The sequence below is a fragment of the Panthera tigris genome, chromosome B1, assembly GCF_018350195.1.
Source record: "Panthera tigris isolate Pti1 chromosome B1, P.tigris_Pti1_mat1.1, whole genome shotgun sequence".
Taxonomy (NCBI): Eukaryota; Metazoa; Chordata; class Mammalia; order Carnivora; family Felidae; genus Panthera; species Panthera tigris.
The window spans coordinates 21012629-21022938 of NC_056663.1; the positions used below are offsets into that span (position 1 = coordinate 21012629).

General features: G+C 42.1%; 1 protein-coding gene across 1 annotated transcript in view; it reads right to left on the reverse strand.

The window, feature by feature from the left end:
* The window catches only part of SLC7A2 (solute carrier family 7 member 2), a 74133-nt gene extending 65643 nt beyond the window's left edge, over positions 1-8490 (reverse strand). The window contains exon 1 of the mRNA XM_042983045.1: positions 8420-8490. The gene's annotated coding sequence lies outside the window, so the exon portion shown is untranslated. The remainder of the gene's footprint in view (positions 1-8419) is intronic.
* Positions 8491-10310: the final 1820 nt, after the last annotated feature.

Sequence of the window (10310 nt, forward strand, 5' to 3'; positions counted from 1 at the left end):
GGTTTTGGACTTGGAGGAAGTTTCTTATTCTTCTGTCAACTCTTTCATATATAAGTCTAGATGAGTGCAAAATGTCACACGTAAGAATTAAAACAGCAATTTCATTTTGCTTGATTAAACACAGCCGATCTGAAGTCATTTTGTTGCATTGACTGGCCTGGACAAAAGAGTTAAATTCCTAACATGGCCAAGATAACTCCAGAGTGTTAATGAGCCCTCAGCATGGAGTATCAAAGCTCATCCCTGGCTCCTTCTAGGTCTCCAAGAAACAGCTCCTAAATGATTGCTCAAATAACAACTGAATTAAAGAAACAGAATTGAAACTTGCTGTTGGATTCAAACAGAAATATAAAATTGTGTTGTTTAATATGATCATTAAAAGCAGAGAAAAGGTCACGCAGACTAGCGTGAATTTACCGGACAAAGAATTTTCCCAGAGGAATTCATACCTAAATATGATACAAACTATCAGTGAAGTTTTTATTCAGATTTTTATCAAGTTGCAAACATCTTGTAGACCATGAAGGCTATGCAAAATATTAAGTATTCTTTGCTTCAGGAGACCAGGAACATCATGGGAGTGAACACTGAGTGAATTTCAGGAGGAAAAAAAAGTCACTTTAAAGAAAACTGTCTTTCTGAATGAAAGGGGAAAACTTCATTTAATACAAATGTTTTCTACTTGAAGGAAAAACACAAAGACATTTGTAAAGATTTTTATTTGTTGATTTATTTAGGAGAAATTTATTTAAAGTTTTGTTTATTCATGTATTATTCTAAAATAATAATACATTGAATATCCATACCCCATCCAACCCAAGAACTTGGAAATAATACTTATTGGTCAAACATGAGCCAATCAGCAATGACATGACACCAGTGTGCTGCAAACAACTAGGATTAATGGAATTTTGAGCACCTAAGGTCCATCAAACAAAAACATTGTGAAGCGATTTTTATCTAGTAGAAATGGAAAGATTTGTCTAGTAAACTAAAGATGCAAATTAATTACCTGTCCTTCCCACCTCCATCCCCCTCTCAGGAGGATTTTTTTTTTTTTTTTTAATGGTATTTTCGCAAGAACCTGAAACCTGGAAGGTGGAGCTCTGGCACCAGCTCCCTGTCTACATGGAGACCTTCCTTGTACCACCTTAAAGCCTGACTTAGGACTGAAGACAGGAGCTGTCTGACAGGAGCTGAAGACTATAGTAAATATAGTTTGGGTTATATAATCTCTTGTAAAACATGTCCCCCAGCCCCCACCCCGAGGGGCACCTGGGTGGCTCAGCTGGTTAAGCATCCAACTCTTGATTTCTGTTCAGGTTATGATCCCATGGTTTGTGAGATCGAGTCCCACATTGGGCTCTGTGCTGATAGTGTGGAGCCTGCTTGGGATTCTCTCTCTCTGCTCCTCCCGCACTCATACACTTCCTCTCACTCTCTCAAAATAAATAAACTTAAAAAAAAAACCAGCATTTTTTTCTTCTACTAGGTCAATGGTAGACACTAAACTAAATGTGCTTTCTTCTAACAAAACAACCCTTCCCTCTCTAATGTGGGATAGACAAGTATCTCTTCAGCTATCAGCATTTCTAATCAGTCCTTTGTCCATCCCAAGCTGAAAGTAAAGATGGCAACCAACGCTAAAGTGTAGACAGAGTCTGCTTTCTTGATCTGCAGTGGGTGTTCTGTGGGAGAAGCAATAATGGGAAAATGGATGAAGACCTCTTTCCATTCTTAACAAGGCCCTTTATGGATTTCAAACTCATTAAGTTTGTGTAAATATACCTCCTTGCTTAATGGAACAACCCAACTGTTAAAGAAAGAAATTAAAATAATCTCATTCTCTTAATTTAATAATTTAATAATGTGGGGCACCTGGGTGGCTCAGTTGGTTGAGTGTCTGACTTCAGCTCAGGTCATGATCTCACAGGCTGTAAGTAAGTTCGAGCCCTGGGTCAGGCTCTGTGCTGACAGCTCAGAGCCTGGAACCTGCTTCAGATTCTGTCTCCGTCTCTCTCTGCCCCTGCCCCACTCATACTCTGTCTCTCTCCTTCAAAAATAAACATTTTTAAAAAATTTAATAATGGCTTTATTCTTCAAAACTTCCATCTAGGGGCGCCTGGATGGCTCAGTTGGTTAAACATCCGACTTCGGCTCAGGTCATGATCTCACAGTTCGTGAGTTCGAGCCCTGCATCATGCTCTGTGCTGACAGCTCAGAGCCTGGAGCCTGCTTCAAATTCTGTGTCTGCCTCTCTCTCTCTGCTCCTCCCCCACTCATGCTCTGGCTCTGTCTCTCTCTCTCTCTCTCCTTCAAAAATGAATAAAAACATTTTTAAAAAATTTTAAAAAACGATTTCCATCTAAAATATAATCTCCTAATGCATTTTAACTCTTCTTCTAAAACATTTCAGAATGGTTTGAATTTGCAATTAAATGTAATTTTCTAGAGGTCCCTGAGTAGCTCCATTAGTTGAGCGCTGGACTCTTGATTTCAGCTCTGGTCACGATTCCAGTATTGTGGGATCGAGCTCCATGGCGGGCTCCATCCTCTCTCTCCCTCTGCCCCTGCCCTGCATGCTAGTATGTGCTCTCTCTCATATATATATATATATACACATACACACACATATATATATACATATATATATATAACATAATTTTCTAGAGGTCTGGGGTAATAAATGATACACAATTTTGCCAAATTAATAGTAAGTATTATTGCCCTCCCAAATGCATATTTTGGTGAATAACTGCCCAGCCAGAACTCAAGTCCAAGTGACTCAAGTTTTACCAAAAAGCAACTAGAGGAAAAGAAAGAGTAGTTTTAGCAGCAGTAATAGTAACTATAATGGTGACAATACCTAAATTGGTTGGGCATTTTGTCTATGTCAGAAACACAACACATATTTTTTTTTAAAGTAAAGTTTGGAATAGATTGTTATCTCTCTTCCCTATACCCTCCAGCTTTTTTTTTGCCACCCGGATGACAGCTTTATCATTGTTCTTCCATTGTATGTTTCCTCGTTAACCCCTCCACTGGGTGGTCAATGCCCAGAGAACAGGAAACAAGTTACTTATTTTTTGCTTCTCTACAGACTCGAGATCTGGGCAGTAAATATATACAACACATATATCTCCAAAATGGATTAACTAACCGCTGTTCATCTATTTGGAAGACTCCAAATAGAGTTATCTCATAGGATATTCTTAGAAGCAAAGTTACAAAGTCTCATTTCCTATTCCAGGAATCCTAATGGATCAAAACAGTATTAAGTAACTTGGATGCACATACAATTGCTAAATACTCTAAGTTTTGCATATGAGTTGTGGTAAATTCTGCCTACTAGTTTCACAAAAATCAAACCCAGTTGTTTCCACCAAATGCATAACTGCTTTTGGAACCCAGACAGCATGAACAGGGAGAAGGGTGGAAGATAAGTCACGTGCTTCAGGAAATACACTCTGCATATGATACAGAGAGGACTTCTTACTCCCACCACTCCAATATTTTTAAAGTTCTAGAGATTTTAGTGTGACTTTTTAAAGTTTATTTTTATTTACTTTGAGAGACAGAGAGAGCACACAGGTGCACGCCCATGCAAGGGAGAGGGAAAGGGAAAGAGAATCCCAAGCAGGCTCCACGCTATTAGTGCTGAGCCCAATGCGGGGCTTGATCTCACCAACTTCAAGGTCATGACCTGGGCGGAAATGAAGAGCCAGACGCTCAACTGACTGAGCCAACCAGATGCCCCTTAGTGTGCTTTTTAAAGTAGAAATTGAATTGCATTCTGAAAATCTGTCCTGAGTTCATATTTGAGCATAAAAAAATAAGACTGAACATGCAAAAAGACCCCATTTTTTCCTTAAGGTTCAATATACAGACTACTTAATTCCACTACCACTGATTCCACTGGTGACTCTCATCATTATCATCATCTACCAATATGGCAGCTAGATACCCACAGCCAAGGCAAGAAAAGATCCTAACTAACCAATCTTTATTCTTCTAATGATCAAAGTACCAACTTCTATAACATCTTTTACATAGAAGTAAAATAAAGAAGCTTTAAGGTGTACTGTCTTGATTTTCTGAAGAGACATGCATTTGTTTTTAAGCAGAACAGATCCACTTATCTTAAAATCTTAACTAAAAAAAGGGGGGGGCAAAAGAAGTATCAATTGAGAGACTCTTAATTACAGTATCATTCAGCATCCTTAATGACATGGAGTTCCATCCACCATGATCACTAGGTTCACTAGGAAGTAGGCTTTGAAGGCAATAAACAGCATTGTATTACATATAATTGTATAAAGACCTAGGGAGGCTTCCTGAAGCCAGATTGGGTTAAGGAAAGAAAAGAATTTTCCCCAGAACTGTGGGAAAAACTAGCAAGAATCAACAAGGGAAATAAAAATTCTTTGCTGTGTATTGTTCACAAAATATTCCAAAAATGAATACAACATAGGGCTTTTTTTTTTAACTCCTGGAAGAAAGGTTAAGGAACGTTCTTATACCATCTGCCTCACTGCAGAATCCCAGATTGGCTCACATTCTGAAGAGAGGTACTAATATGCAGCACCGGAAATGAATGGGTGGGTATGGATTTTATTTTTATTTTATTTCTTGAAGAGGGATGGAGAGAGGCATAATATTAAATTAATGACATCTGCAGAATGAAATCATCACATAGGACACTGTAGCCTGATGATTCCATCTTAGATGTAAGAAACCCCAAGTTTTATAACCACGTATGTCCATACACACCCAGAAAAATAGATCTTCAATAATGTATGTCCATACATACCCATGGATTTCTCTGAACAGAGATTCCAAAGTAAAAGTCTGAATAGGAACAGAAGAAATGCAACCCACATATTTAAATCCAGCATTTTAAATAAAAACCACTTTACCTCAAATCTTAAAGTCAATACAACTTGTACTTATCAATGAGAAGGTTAACTAATGACAGCAGAGGGCTCTCCTACAAACATGCAAAGTTTGAGTCCATAAGTACAAAGAAAACAATAGTACACTGTTTGCTTCCAGAGATTAATATTATGTTTATTAAGTTGGACATGAAAAATTAATAGATCAATCACGCTCTGATTATCTTAACTAAGTTACTGAGAACCTGGTCAACTATTTAGAGCCTGCTGAGAATGAACCCCTAGCTGTTGGTTTGGTTTTATCAAAGGCATCTCCAACACTGCCACAGCCATGGACAACAATTCTAAAACAATAGCCAAAAAGGCAAGTAAGAGACTATATGAGAAGAACCAAGACAAATTTGTTACTACCAATAAAACAAAAACGCCAAGCACAGGTACTTTTGATGATGAAATAGAAAGCAGCATCATTTTCATGTATTAGAGAGCGTGTTCCTTACTTGCTTTCTGGTATAGACAGTACCCAAGTCATCTGTTTATAGGTATTGTTACTTCGTATAAAATTACAACAAAAAAACCTACTCATAAATCCATCGATGAAAGGTTTCCTTAATGTAAAACTAACTGAAAAATCCTTCCAAAACTGGAGCTACACATAATTTTTGGTTGTCCAGTGTCTGGAACAGAATAGGGATTTTCAGTGAAGGAAACTTAATGAAGGAATATACAGTCAAAGACATAAATAGCACCCTTTCTCAAATTATTGAAATCAGTGGCATCCATTCAACAATGACATATTGAGCATGTGTCACGTGCAGACATTGTTAGGCAGTAGAATGAAAAGTTATTGCAACAGGTGACGATGAAAAGAATGATCTCATTAGTGTTTTTTTTTTTAACGTTTATTCATTTTTGAGACAGAGAGACAGAGCATGAATGGGGGAAGGTCAGAGAGAGAGGGAGACACAGAATCTCAAACAGGCTCCAGGCTCTGAGCTGTCAGCACAGAGCCCGACGCAGGGCTCGAACTCACGGACGGCGAGATCATGACCTGAGCTGGAGTCAGACGCCCAACCAACTGAGCCACCCAGGCGCCCCAAGTTTTTTTTTTAATCAAGGCTTTATCAGTATGTTTTTGAATACTCAGATTAAAGGTGTAGTATGGGTTAACCACGCAGATTTTGCAAACCATTTAGATGAGTGGTCTCACGTAAGTGAAATCTTACCGTTAAATGAGTTTTTCAGTACTAGTTGGATGACAAAACATTCAAATGAAGCATACAGTACTAAGCATGTGAATGTTGAGAAATAGATTCAACTGAAAATTCGGCTTTTGTTTTAAATGCTTAACATCCAGTAAGTGGCCTCTAAGAAGCCAGTCCTTAAGAATCAATGTGTTCATATCATGTTTGGGAAAATAATAAAACACACAGCAAGGTAGGATGTTTTCAATATTCTGTTCTGAAAGTTGGTCACTGAAGGGCATCAAAATAAAACTAGCAGATGGCCCTGAACACTTAAAAAAAATACTTACATAGGTATATAGGTAAAGGTATATGGAATAGCAAACAAATAAAACAGAAGAGAAGACAGAAACTAGGCTAAGTAGAGAAGCCACCAAAGAAAAATGATGAGAGAAAGCCCATTTGAAAAGTGGACTGAAAGAAGAAGAAATGGCCATGAATGAGGGCCCAGGTCTGGCCAGAAGAGCCAAGAGAAGCAATGACAACTTCAGCAAGGAAGCATGAGAAGACAACAGAAGGTGGGCCATGTAGAATGGAGCCTAGGCACTCCCACTCCGCAAAGGGGAGCCGGCTTCCGGTGGAAAGCAAGAACTTTAAAATTCTTCAGGTGCATATGTCCAAAACCCAAAAATAGATGAGAATATGAGATGGAAAATGTTAGAGTATTCTGTCTTTTCAACCTTGTTTCCACTCCCAGCCTCCATGCTCTTTTACAGACTCTAAGTCCAGTGATAATGCTTAGAGACTTTGGAATCCAAAGGACTTTGCTGACGATGTGCTGAAGAGGCCGAGGATTCTGCAAACTGAATCCCAGGAGATACCAGACAGAGTTTTATTCGGGTCTCCAAGGCCACATCACACCCTTAAAGATTAAAATGCTTTAAGGTAAATGACATTCCCCAATCAAGGCATGATGTGGAAACAACTGAGAGGCAAGGGAGAAAGGTGAAAAAATCCTAATAAATAATGTGGCCTCTCAGCATTAACACAGAGCAGCCAAGTAGAAACTCTGTAGTAAAGCAAAATATTAAGAAAATGCATATGCTGTTCTGCACTAAAACAGTTCATATCAAACGTCAGTGCAACTAAAAGAAAAAAAGGGTTTAATAGTACAAAGGGAAAAAGCAAGATAAGAAAGCATATAAAACTATTATTATCCTGTCCACCCCTTAGACAAAAGAGCGCAAACACAAATACTTGTGATTTCCTGGGGAGATAATTATTATTAAGGCTCAGTGGAGAAAGAGGTGACTGAGGTTTTGCAAGAGTGCCAAAGTATCAAGTCAGAGGTCACATACGCACTTACTTGATATGCCAGGCCCCCGCCAACGTTCAGAACGCTCCTAAAATCTGACGATCCTCCCTCATTCAAGGATGAATGTTTCTGTACTTGCGACTAGATAAATCTTATTACCAGTCCTAAGAGTCCCCTGAACGCTTTTGCAGGCAGTTCTGCATGAATACTTCAAAGTCTCAACAGGTTGGACCTTTTTACTCCCGAAATCTGGGCACTGTTTCCACTTATAAAGACTTACAGGACTCCATGAGAGTACTTTTAAGGCCCTTTAAGATACCGTCTTTGAACACGTTGCTCCATCGTCTGGATACACGTGTTGGAAAGTTCTCCGCTGGAAGGGTATTGTGAGGCGATGGGCTAGGTGACTGCCGAAGCATCAAGAACGGCATTTCGAGTTCAAAGCTGAAGACTCCAGGCCGTAGGCTTTAAGAGTATAGCCCGTCCCCGACGGGCTTAAAACGGCACCCCTTTAACTTTCAAACACACACCGCGACGGGCCATTTTACCTGTCCTACCCGTCCCGGTCAGGTCTAGGCCGTGAAAGGCTTCCAGGGCTCCAAGCGCTGTTCTATATTTAAATCAAAACTCTCTGGAAGGCGACTTCGGGGACCCCTCAGTGTGCCCTCCCGGAGACGGGTGCCCAGGGCCCCTCTCCTCCCCGCCCCGGACAAGAGCGCCTCAAGGGCCCCCGCAGGGTCTCCGTGCCGGCCGTCCCCAGCCCCCGCGACCCGCGCAGTCCCCGCGGACCCCGACGCCTCGCGGCACACGCGACCGCGCGGGGTTGGCCAGGGCGAGGCGCAGCCCCCAGGGACGAGGGTCTGCGGCGGCAGCCCCCTCCCGCGGCCCCGGGGTTCTTCATCTCCGAGTCCCGGCGGCGCGGCCTCGGGGCCCTCGGCGCCCCAGCCCGGCCCTTCCCGTCCGGCCCCGGAGCCCAGGCCGCCCCTCGCCTGCGGTCCCTCCGCGCGACCGGACCCTTGGCAACTTACTGGGGCGGTGCTAGGGTCGCGCCGAGGGGGCGGTGGTGAGCGAGCGGCTCCGGGAGGCTGAAGGAGCGGCCGCCGCCTCGCTGGTCCGCGCGGAGAGGAGCGCCCCGGGCCGCTGCGCTGCAGAAGGCGGGCTGGGCACGTGGGCGCCCCTCTGTGTAGCCGTGCGGGGGGCGGGGCGCGGGGCAGGGCGGGGCCGCCTCCTCCCTCCCCCGCGCCGGCCGCCCCCCGTCCCGGCCGCGCGGGCCAATCCCCGGGGTAGGCGGCGTCCGGCCGCAGCGCCGCGGGGGCGCTCTGCAGCCCCGAGCCCGGGCACCGCGGCCCTGCGCTCCCTCGGGCTCCGCCCGCTGGGCGCGGGGCGTGCGGCCGGCTCCAGGGGCGTCGGGTCTGGGAAGCAAGGTTTGGCTCCAGGGAAGAGTGAATTCCTGCCTCCCTCGGGGGACCCAACCTCCGGGGCGTTGCCAAAGCTCTAAGGGGAATTCTTCCAAGTGGGGTTTTTGTCCCCCTGTTTACTTGTCCTGCAGAGAAGAATTTGTAAATAAGAGTAATCATAACATGCTAATGATAATGATAAATAGAAGCCCAGACGGGTATGCTTTGTCCAACAGTACTACTTCACCAGTAAAAAGCATGAAAGTTTCTAAAAATGTGCAGCTGCTATTCTGAAAATTCCAGTAATGTGAATAGGCTGTCATGACACTTTGAGGGTGGGCAATAAGAAAAGGATACTTGCTTTTTCCAAAAAAGAGCAGAAGTTACACAATCAAGGTTTCTCATACTGCGCTATTGTTTACTTTAGGAGTCTCTGATAAGATTGAAGTCACAATGTGAAACTGTTGGTTTTAACCCAAAAGGGGACAAAACATGGGCCTGAAGTCAGCAGTGAGTATATGTTATTATTTCTGTTTGAGAGCAAGATCCACCGTATTTTGTTTGACGTGATGGTAAACATCCTTTTTATTCACCTAATAATGCTATTAACTTTGGCGAAGTGCCAGGTTCATATTGATGCATTACACATATTTTTAATGTGATGTTCTAAATCATTCTTAACTTCTTTAAGACGGCCGTGTGTTACCAACAGAATCTCATTAAAGATTTGGGGCTTCACTCCAAAAAATGCTACATGCACAAAAGCTCAGTGACTATTTCCATTGTTGAGCAACTCAGGAAGCCAGGCAACAGAGCCCATTGAAGAGCTAGAAGGTCCAAAGTGAACCATGGCTGCAAGGATATTTGTTTTCTGTTCTGTTAAATGTCCTAAGTAAGAGTTTTTATCAATATAAACTTAGTTTTACAGTATAAAACAGATTTCTCAGGCAAATAATCATTAGTGATATAGAAGGAAGTGAAACGTGGTGAATCTGACACAAATTTACTCATCCCACGAGGGTAGGGAGGCATTGCACCAAGGGGTGAAGAAGACTTAAGAGAGTATGTCTAATTTCTAAGGGCAAGGGATCTGATATAAAATTTTCTGCCCCGTTTTCTTAAAAACAATAAATAAGGGTTGCTATTTTAAATTTAAGAGATTATTTTCCTACACATTTTTATCTAAACACCCTGAAGGGACAGTCTGTGATGAGGTTGCATGACAATGATTTGAGGTAAACTAATCTACCTGACATTTAAAAACTGCCAATTTAGTCAGAATACCAATCTTTGAGTTTATCTAGTAATCTGACTATCTGATTTTGGTGCTTCCTGAAACACGAACACATTGTGTGCATATGTATGAATAATAAGCTGTTTCATCTCTAAGCAAAAATGAGCAAGTCATTTCTAAGAAGCACAATGTTTGATAGCTCTCTTGACGCACTAGAGTTCGACTTAGGTATTCCTTTTCCTGTCTGAAGTTATTGATTAACTATTTATCTCACATCTCATTTTTGGT